This window comes from Apis dorsata, unplaced genomic scaffold, assembly GCF_000469605.1.
Source record: "Apis dorsata unplaced genomic scaffold, Apis dorsata 1.3 scaffold_68, whole genome shotgun sequence".
NCBI classification, from domain to species: Eukaryota; Metazoa; Arthropoda; class Insecta; order Hymenoptera; family Apidae; genus Apis; species Apis dorsata.
The window spans coordinates 459,943-470,039 of record NW_006263366.1 but is presented as its reverse complement, the minus strand read 5'-3'; the positions used below and the strand labels follow the sequence as shown (position 1 = coordinate 470,039).

Sequence of the window (10,097 nt, the reverse complement as noted above, 5' to 3'; positions counted from 1 at the left end):
GTGGGAGGGGGGTGGCAGGACCTATTCAATATCCGCCGCATTGCACGGGCGGCGTTCTGCACGCGACGCGAAAACTCTACGAGTCCAGCGACGACGAGTCGGATGAAGGAGAGGGACGAGGGAACCGTAGTAGGAGAAGCTTTGCACGACCTAGTTTCCTGCGCCAGCCTGGCCTTTCCTTTCCCCTATAACCACCTCCCCGTAAAGTCGATTTTCCCCAGTTTCAACCCCCGTACGTACGACCCCCCTCCCCTTCTCTGCTGCTGCGTTTACCGGTGCATTTACCGGTGCATTTATCAAGGTGCGGGTTTTCGATTGCTCGCTGGGAAATTCGAATGGGACGGAGCCTTCTCGGGGATTATGGCGGAAGCTTTAACGTTGAAGCTCGTAATTTAACGGGTCGGTGAAAAGTTTTCGATTTCTCCCCTTTTGTTTTTCTGTTTTCTCTTTCTTTGATAAAGTTATATATACGTATACAATAAATTATGCTACTTGTGGAAATTCTTTCGACCCTTCCTTTGTAACCGATACCCTTTTTCCTCTCGATCGGGAAATGTTTGAGAGATAGGGGCGATCTCAAAGGAAAGAGAAGGAAAAAGGAACGAAGAGAAGTTTGTCGCGGCAAGGATGATTTATTTATGGTGGAATCGACTCACGTCAGCCTGCAGCATGTTGTAGTGTTCCTCCTTGGCGGCGAGCGACTCTTTGAGCACGGTGATGTGCCGCTGATAATCCTGGTGCTGTTCCTCGAGGGTTTTCATTTTCGCGGACATGGCGAGCAGCTCCTGATCCCTACGCTGCACTTCCATCCGTAGCTCGTCCAGCTGCGAAAAAGAGCCGTCGTCCACGAGAGGATCAGTGGTTGCGACCCGGTTACGCGTTCGAAACGACGACGAAACAACGAGCGACGGAGGCGGCTGGTCTGTCCACTCTCCGTCGTGGCCGAGTACGAGGACGATCAGCGGCCAACTTCCCCTCGATCGCTTCGGTCGAAACGCAAATCGGCCGTGAAACGGGTCACCCGTTCTCTCCTTCCGTTCCGATCCGCCAACTTTTCGACTCGCTCTAATCGCTTTGTCGAACGGGGGAAGAGCCAGCTAGCCCCACGGTCTGTCTGGATTGGTTTCGATCTCTCTCTTTTTTTTTTTTTTTTCTTTTTTTTTGAAAATAGCAACGCACGTCGTCGCGAGATCGATCCGAATCGAGAATGATTCGTCACATTTATCGAGTATCGAATGGAAAGAAGAAATTTCGCTGTAAACAGAGAGTGAGATTGCGAATAATTCTTTTCAAAATATTTGAAATTGAATCGAGCGGATTTCTTGTATTTGATAAAAGACGATGATCGTCTTCGTACTCGGACAGGAAGTTCATACTTAGCATGCAGCGATATCGAAACCAACGATACAAAGTTACAAACAAAGTGTATGTCCTGCGTGTATACGAGAGATATATATACTCATTACGTGTTCGAACGAATGTATTCGGGGGGAATCGGTGTAAAGAATTCACGGGAATAATCCAAGGTATCTGGGGATATAATTGGGATTGTTGAGTGGAACGTATTATGTATATTGTGTCTCTCTCTTTATTATTTCGTGTACGTACCTACTACGCTCGTCTGATCTACTCTGGTGTCGGCAGGCCGCGTGAGGATCCCACGGCGAGATCTTCTCCGTTACAAGATCCCGCCGCGTGATCGCAAGCAGAATCAACACAACTAGATAGTTTTCTAACTAATCAACTAGCAGAGTACGCAGCGTGGAGGAGATATCGCGGTCCCCTCTTCTGGCGGAGTCGATCCTGCGATCGAGGCAAATAATATCGTCTGACAAACACTTTTCTTTTTTTTTTTTAAATCGTACGCACCCAATTCGCTTTTCCTCTCCAATCTTATCTTATCTTCTCGATCGATACGAAATCGAAATTACCTCGATCGCGGGTCCATTCCCTCCAAACCAGATGACGTGCACGCGCGTATCTCGGCCCAAAGATAAAGCACCAGGGATCGAGGAATCGACGGCGAAACGTTCTCTCGATTGGATCGCGATCGAGCCTCGATCCCCCCCCCTCTCTCCAGCGTTATCTATATCGTGCCAAAAAAATGTGTGAAAACAACACAGGTCTACGTAGAGGCGGGCGATCGTGGCTATCCGCGAACCGGCATCGTCTCTCGGATTGTCACGATCGCGGAGGCGGTCTCCTCTACGTTCACTATATATTTAAATAATACACGTATACGTGTATACGTCTACGATCGTCGTGTTTCGGCTGCGCACGCATCCACGTACGCGGAAACTGTGAGAAATAAATTGATAATTTTCATCCCTTTCGTCTGACCGAACGGAAGGAAGGAACCAAGACGCAAGATCGTTTCCGCGCGCGTGAATTGTTGCGAACAGTCGGATCAAACGAATCACACCAGAGAAAGGGACAGAGAGAGAGATAGATAGATAGATAGATAGATAGATAGAGAGAGAGAAAGACAGTCTTCGGGATGGCTGGTCAGTTTTCGATCTCGATCTTTCTCGACAATTTTTCCTCCCCCCTCGTTTCTTCGTTCTTTTAACTATTTCGATTGAAAAAAAGAAAGAAATATTTCCTCTTCATTCCGAACATAGAGATCTCACCATCGAACGAAAATGGAAGAACGAATTGGAAGACTCGAAGAGGAAGATTTTCCTCTTCCTCCCGACTCGCCTCGAGGAAAAATATCGTGGAACGAAGAAAACGGACGGGGAGAGGGAGGAATTTTTTTCTTCGGCCAATTCGGAAAGGTCGGTTAAGAAACTAATTTCCAAGTCGCGAAAACGGATATCTTGGAGACGTGGTTGTTATCGCGCGATTATCAGGGTAAGTAAATAATTTCACGGGACGGATTTGCCTGTTACTCTTCATTAAAGGGGCTATAAAAAGTTTCTCATCGAAAACTTTACTGGCCATCCCACGCCACAGATAGAGAGAAGATATTTTAGAGAGAAAGAGAGAGAGAGAGAGAGAAAGAGAGAGAGATAGAGTGTATGCGTGTAAGAGAAAGTGTTACTACGGAACATCGAAACACTCCGTTACATAATACGGTAATCACGTAGATGGAAACGAAGGATAGGTGATGGCTTGGAAGTGCTTCTTTGTCGGGTGAAGAATATCCTTACCTCCTCAGAAAGCTAGAATATTGGGGCACCACATTTAATAATGCTTCGCTCACCACGAAGGCCTCCCAACTCCGCCTTCCCCTTCCACTCATCCTCCCCAACCCTTTCGCTACGTAATTGATCAAATCTTTACATCCACTCTTAATCGTATCCACGATACGATCGAAATCTTCGATCGGAAGAAAAACTTAAAGTTTTCTTTCAACTCGATACTTTTGTCATTTCCAAGGGAGATTCGAAAGAGATGTTTTCAATTCGTTTCGAAAGAATTTCGATCGTCATCGTTGCATTCTCAATTTTTTCTTTTCCTTCTTCTTCTTTTCTTTTCTCTCTTTGGATTGGTTCACTCGACCAAAGAAAGGAGAAAAACTTTTCTCTCTCATCACGACGGTACGTGATCGGATTCCAGTATCCGCCCGATTCTACTAGGATTCATTCTCATTCCGGCCACGGCCAGGAATTTATATCGTCGGCCATCGTTAAACGCTTGCAACGTTATTAACGATCGCGGGACGATTTATCGGCGGTCGTTACTTCGGTCGTGAACCAGGGTGGGGAGGGGGAGCGAGTCGAAGCGAGTTCAGCGGAATTGGGGAACCGCCATCCATTGCTTGACTTATGGCTAACTTAGCTCTACCTTATTGCTAATGTTTCTTTCTTTCTTTTTTTTTTTTTTTTTTTCTTTTCTTTACCCTTATGACTATGAGAAATATGGCGAACAGCGTCTCGTCCGGTTTATCCGCAATGAAAAAATATATTTTCCAAACGAAATTATCTCTTTGATCCTTCTCTCAATATTTTCTCAATAATTTCTAAACGATCCGGCATCTCGATCCATTCGTAGCATTCGCTTGATTCAATTACCACGATATTATATATTTTCTCTTTCTAATTAAATCGTGAAATATTTTCACACGCGAAAAATGAAAAATCTCTGAAAAGGAGCGGAAGAGATGCAGGATCGAGAGATAAACCGAACGATCTCTTTGACGCTTTCACCTCCACGTGTCGTGGATGGGATGATGATGGCGATCTATGAAGGATGATGGCGTTCTTTTACCTGATCGCAAATCGATCAACGAGACGACTGGCTAGATGGCGAGAGATGCGTCGAAGATATATGTATATATATATATATATATTTATATTTATATTTATATACATATACGTTGCCTGCGTGCATGCAGCATGCATCAGGGTACAAAGGATCGCATCGATTTACTCGCATGCGTTTTCTTTTTTTCTTTTCTCATTTTTTTTTTTCTTCTAAATCAAAGTTGTCAAAGGATTGATCGGCGAACGAGTCGCGTGACGCGGGATAGGTGGACAGGTGTCAAGCGGTGATCGGACACACGGACAAACACGAACATATGCGATCCGAAAAGTGATCCACGCGATTCGAATATTATCTCTACGAGGTAATTTTTTATCTCGAGTCGATTCAAGTTCGAACGTGAATTGAGAGGCGGATTGAGAATGGCGCGAGGCGTCGATTCGCCGGCCAATTTTTCCTCCCCTCCCGGGATTCCTTCGATTTCGCATTTTCAAATCGCAACTCGATCTTAGAAACTCAATACTAACGTTTCTTCTTTCCAATGATCAAGGAATCCCGGTGAGTCGAGGTGATTGACTACTACCTTAGAGTTAGTTAGAGAACGATGAGAACTAGCTGTGAGATATTTTACTTCGACTTTACTACGGGCATTGATGATATATTGATACGCAAGCGTTTCGTTTTCGTCGTCATCGTTCGATCAGTGAAATTGTGTGAGAAAATTTATAGATAAAAAAGAAAAAAAAAATAAAGTAGCAGAGAGAAGTCTCGATCATGGCTTTTCAATTTGACGTGAAAGAAAAGAAAAGCTTGCATCTTTGGAAAAGAGACGTACCTAAACGGTGGCTGTGATGCTACTGAGTGGCAAACAAGTCGTCTACTTCACCTTATACACTCCTTACACGCATGCATCATGCCTAAATAGCTACATTTCGAACTCTACGCGACGAGAGAATGGCGAACGACGATGAACGTGTGATGAGAGATGCGATGACTATATTTCGTGGCGCGAGGTTAAATAAATCCCCCCCTTCCCCTTGTTCAAACCCTTGACGATCCTCCAAAAAACTCGCCGCTCTAAAAAAAAAAAAAAAAAAAAAAAAAAAAAAAGAAAAAAAGAAAAAACGATCGAAATCCTCTTCGAAATCCTCCTCTCTCGAGCGAGACAACGGATAAAGTCGAGGTGACAAGATGAACGCGAACGCGCGAGAATCGGTATTTGCTATTTACTGAGAGATCGGTGATGAGTAAAGCGTGATGGAGGCGTGAGAATGACGAGATGATTAATCACCGATCGATCCTTTTTTCGTCGGTCTTAATAATGTCTGTTTCAGTGGTGTGGTGGTGGCTTCAGGAGGAAACGAGTGAAACGAGTCAATGATCGGCGGTGATGGGGGGGCGGGTGGCGGGCGAATCGGTGGCAATTCTACTCTCGAACACACAAGAAGGGACAAAAATGTGCGTGAGCGTCGATGGATTGTTCGTGGATTGTGAATGATCTCAAGGTCGTTGCGTCGAGAGCAGACAGAGATGTTCTGCAAATTGGTCGGTGACGGTCGAAACGACGGCGATCCCTTGGTTGATGGGGGTGAACGTGACTCTCTACCATGGGGGTGAATCGATCGTTTCGAGTGAATGACGGGTTTTGATGGTTGATGGCGAGCTCTCGTGGCAACTGAATGAATGAAGCATTGAATCGATGGTGATCGAATAATTTTTTTTTTTTTTTTTTTCGATGGGTGACGTGACGAGAGAGTTGGCCGTCAGAGAGAACGTCTCTCGTGGATGAACGTAAAAAAAAAAGAAAAAAAAAGAAGGGGATTGAAGGAATGGGATTGAAGTTGGATCAGAGAACGTTTGAACAGAATTCATTCTTTCTTTCTCTCTTGTTTGTATTGTCATTTGTTTTTTCTTTCTTTTCTTTTTTCTTTTTTCTTTTTCTTTTCTTTTTTTTTTTCAATCCACACAATCAGTGTCTCGACACTGCACCCTTGACTTGCACGATCTGTCTAAATCGAGGGGAAGATTTGCGAGATATAAATATTGTCTCAAAGTCTTTTCCTTTCTTTTCCTTTTTTCTTTTTTTTTTTCTTTTTCCCCTCTTTTCATCCGAAACACGATGTCGGGATCAAGGGATGGAAGAGATCATGGATAGAATCAGGATCGGATAAAGCGAGACTCGTGATACAGTTTCAAACAAATTCTATTTCTAATCTTCGTCCGTTTTCTTTTTCTTTTTCCTTTTCTTTCCTTTCTATGACGTTTCTATCTGTTCTTTTTCTCTCTTACGTAGTAACTCCTTAGATTTAATAATCCTTGCGTAACATCGTTGTCCTCAACGTCAACTGTCAACGTCTCGAGGGGGATCGTTTCGTGCAGGCACGAGGTATGGAAAGAGAGAGAAAGAGAGAGAGAGAGAGAGAAAAAGAGAGAGAGAGAGACAGAGAGAAAGAGAGAGAGAAAGAGAAATGGCAGGTGTCAATCATAGAACGTGGAAACGAGATCGTCTTGTTTCATCGATTCTTGCGGTATACTTTTCCCCCTTTTTTTTTTTTCCTCTTTTTCTTCTATTCTCTTTCTATGCCTATCTCGGTTAGCAGAGATTTCCACACTGGTGAAAAGTGGCCAGTGAATTATAGGCTCGAATAATTAGGACCTTGCGAACGTCAGAGCAGCAGAGTCGTCCCCCAACACGGCTTGAAACGCGTGAAATATCGTGAGAAGATCGTCGAGGTGGAAGGGTGTCCGGAGATCGGGGATGTCCTTGAGAAACGTGCGTCGATTTCCGGTTGCAACGGTCCCATCTTCGAGGGAAGGAAACACCGGAGGGAAAGAAGGAGGTTATCCCTGCGGGGGACGATTTAAAGATCCCGAGATGGTAGTGGTCGATTCTCACACTCGATTCTTCGAGGAGCGCTTCGAAATGCAGCCTATTATTCGATTCTCGATGTTGCGATCTCGGGAACGTTCGACGCTCGCAGCGTTCCGTTCCCAAAAACGGTTCCCTCCGTTTTTTTTAAAAATCGCACTCAAAGCCAACAAACGTTTTTTTTTTTTTCCTTTCCTTTCTCTCTTCGTTTCTTTTTGCTCGCTGAGAACACAGGAGACAGCGCTTCGCAGCGCTGGAGATCAGAGTAGAAAAATAAAAGATTCCTCGGAATCCCCGAGCGTTGGTTGGAGAGTTCGTGTTTCTCGAACGGCGCGCGGATCACCGATCGAGGAAGGGAAATATAGAGACACGCACGAACGGGTGGGGCTCAGAAGAGTGGTTCGAGAATCCACGATTCCTCGACCTCGGGTTAGATTTAGATTTCCCTCCTTGTCACCGCTCTCTCTATACGCGTGCGATCTCTGTCTTCTGGGGAGGGAATCGCGCACCGACACGGCTCGAGAATCGAGTAGCGGCGGTCTTGAAACGTTTCTCAGCTACGAAAATATATATCCCCAGTTGGAAGCATCTCCTCGTGCCACTTATTCCTCCTCTACGCACGCTTCCTCGTCTACGTTCCGCCGTACAACGCACGCTGTTCATCTTTTTTTCGCGTTTCGTCGTCGTGATGTCGCCACACCTCTCACGCATACGTGGCAACAACACCGTGCCGCCACGAATCTACGCTACTATTTGTATCTCGTCTCGGTGAAATTTCCTCGTTGAAAACGATATACGTTTCTTTTCTTTTTCTTTTTTTTCTTTTTTTTTTTTCGCATCAGCTCGTTCTGGCGAAAAAGATCGACGATCGGATTTCTCGGGATATGGACGATTTCTCCATGATATAAATTTATCGAATCTAATCTTTTATTTTAAGAAGAATTGTCTATACGAACTTACGTGTCTACGGGAGGCTACGTAACAAGTACTTTCAAACGATTTTTCAGATAGGCGTAATTCTTTTCCAAATATATATTATTACCTATATTATTCATCGCTACACATTAACATCGGTGTATCACCGTGTAGGAACAGTTAGGTGCACTTTTTTGTACTCGACTAAATTTTTTTTTTTTTTTTACAGACGATTCAATTCCGCGATTTACCTAAAAAATATCTCTTCTCCGAAAAATAGCGTTTTTCTAAACCTATGCTCACATAGAAGATGTCGTCCATCCGACGAACCGAATCCGGTTAAAATCTTTTTCCCAAAACGAGCGGGGAACGAATGGATTTACGATGAAATCGTAAACCTTGAAGATACCTCTTACGAATATATATATAGAGTAAACGTAATCGCGTGTCTCCTAAGAAGACGCTTCTCTAATTAAAAATGATAGACTGTACACAACGTCAACGTTCTATAGACATTCCAGAATTCAACGACGTAATAACGATCATCTAAGGCCCTAGACATTAGGTACGCGCAGTTGCTCTCGGTCTCTATACACATAGAAGCTACCGAATTAATCACTTTCTCGTTGACTTTCTCTCACAGAACTGCCCGAAACCCAAACTCTCGATTATATTTACACCTCTCTCGTCTCGCGTTCTTCTTCCACGCTTTTTGTTTTTCACCCTCATTTCTCCCCTTTTTTCCACCCCTTTATCGCCTTTACGACGCTCCAAGATCTATGGACGAACATCTAATCCATCCGCGTGGACGCAGTATCCGATGATACACCGCATAATAAGGGGAACGATCGACGTTTGAACGCAGGGACGCGAGGTGATTCGGGTTTCTTCGTCGGTTCTTCTCGACTAAACCTACGACTTCTTAAACAGGTACAATCGAGTCAAAAAATATAGAAACTCTGCTGTTCGATAAGAAAGGGATGTGTCGGGAGGTAAAGAAAACAGGTACGCTAATGTGCCACGGGTGCACACGTACGATATATACATATATATATATACATACATATATATATAATATATATATATATATAATATATATATATACGAGTCGATGAGAAGTAAGAAAAATGGGGTTCTTGCTCTTTGATCAACCATCCTTTCTCGCGATACGAGGTCGAGAAATGGGATGGAATCGTTCGACGAGCGAAAGGATATTCAGGAACGTTCTCCTTTCCGCGCGGGGAAAAAATAGTTTCGATAAATGTTCCCGCCCTTGTCACGGAATACAATAAAAATACGGAATAAAAAGTAGAAAAAGTAAGCGTATCGTGTCTTAGACCAAACGTGTTTCTGGAGGGTGCTTCTCGAACGCTCGAAACTTTTCAAACTTATCTTATTCTCGAGCGTTTCTTCTTTTTTTTTTTTTTTTACTTTTCTGTGCGCGTATTTTTTTCCTCTCCTCCGTATCTTTCGTCGAAAAATGTGTCGCACGGACAGAATAATACGGTGCAATATGCATATACATTTCGACGATTGTAATCAACGTTGCCATCTCAACTCTCACGGACTCATATATGTATATATATATATATATATATACACACACATATATATGTATATACGTGGCGCGCAATTGCGACGCGGCTATTTTCGAGAAGACAAGACGAAAGGAATCGGAAAAATCCGCGGGACTTTTCGACCTGAACGATTCGACTGACGAACGACCACGTCACGCAGCTTCCTTCCGGCGAATCCGCATCTTTTTCTTCGGCTTCCTTTCCTCTCTGCAGACGAATAGATTCGTAGACACGTACACGCACGCACACATACACACGCACACGCACATACACGCACGATTACACGTTGTCTTCGCTCGATCGACCATACGCTTCGTCTCTTTCATTTTCACGTTCGTTCCCTCACTTTCTCTCCCTCTCACTCTCCGCGTACTCACGCGAGCATCGAGGACGATTTTTCTCGACGTCTCCGACTATCGAGTTAAATAACACAGCCGGATCTAAAATTTTCTCTTGGTTTAAATATCGGTATCTTCACACGGATCGTTACGCACCACCCCTCCCTTCCTTGATTTATTCGAGGAGGGTGG

At 44.1% G+C, this 10,097-nt stretch overlaps 1 pseudogene; it reads right to left on the bottom strand.

Moving 5' to 3' along the window:
- LOC102680880 overlaps positions 1–10,097 on the bottom strand; it is a 58,889-nt pseudogene that overhangs the window by 13,369 nt on the left and 35,423 nt on the right.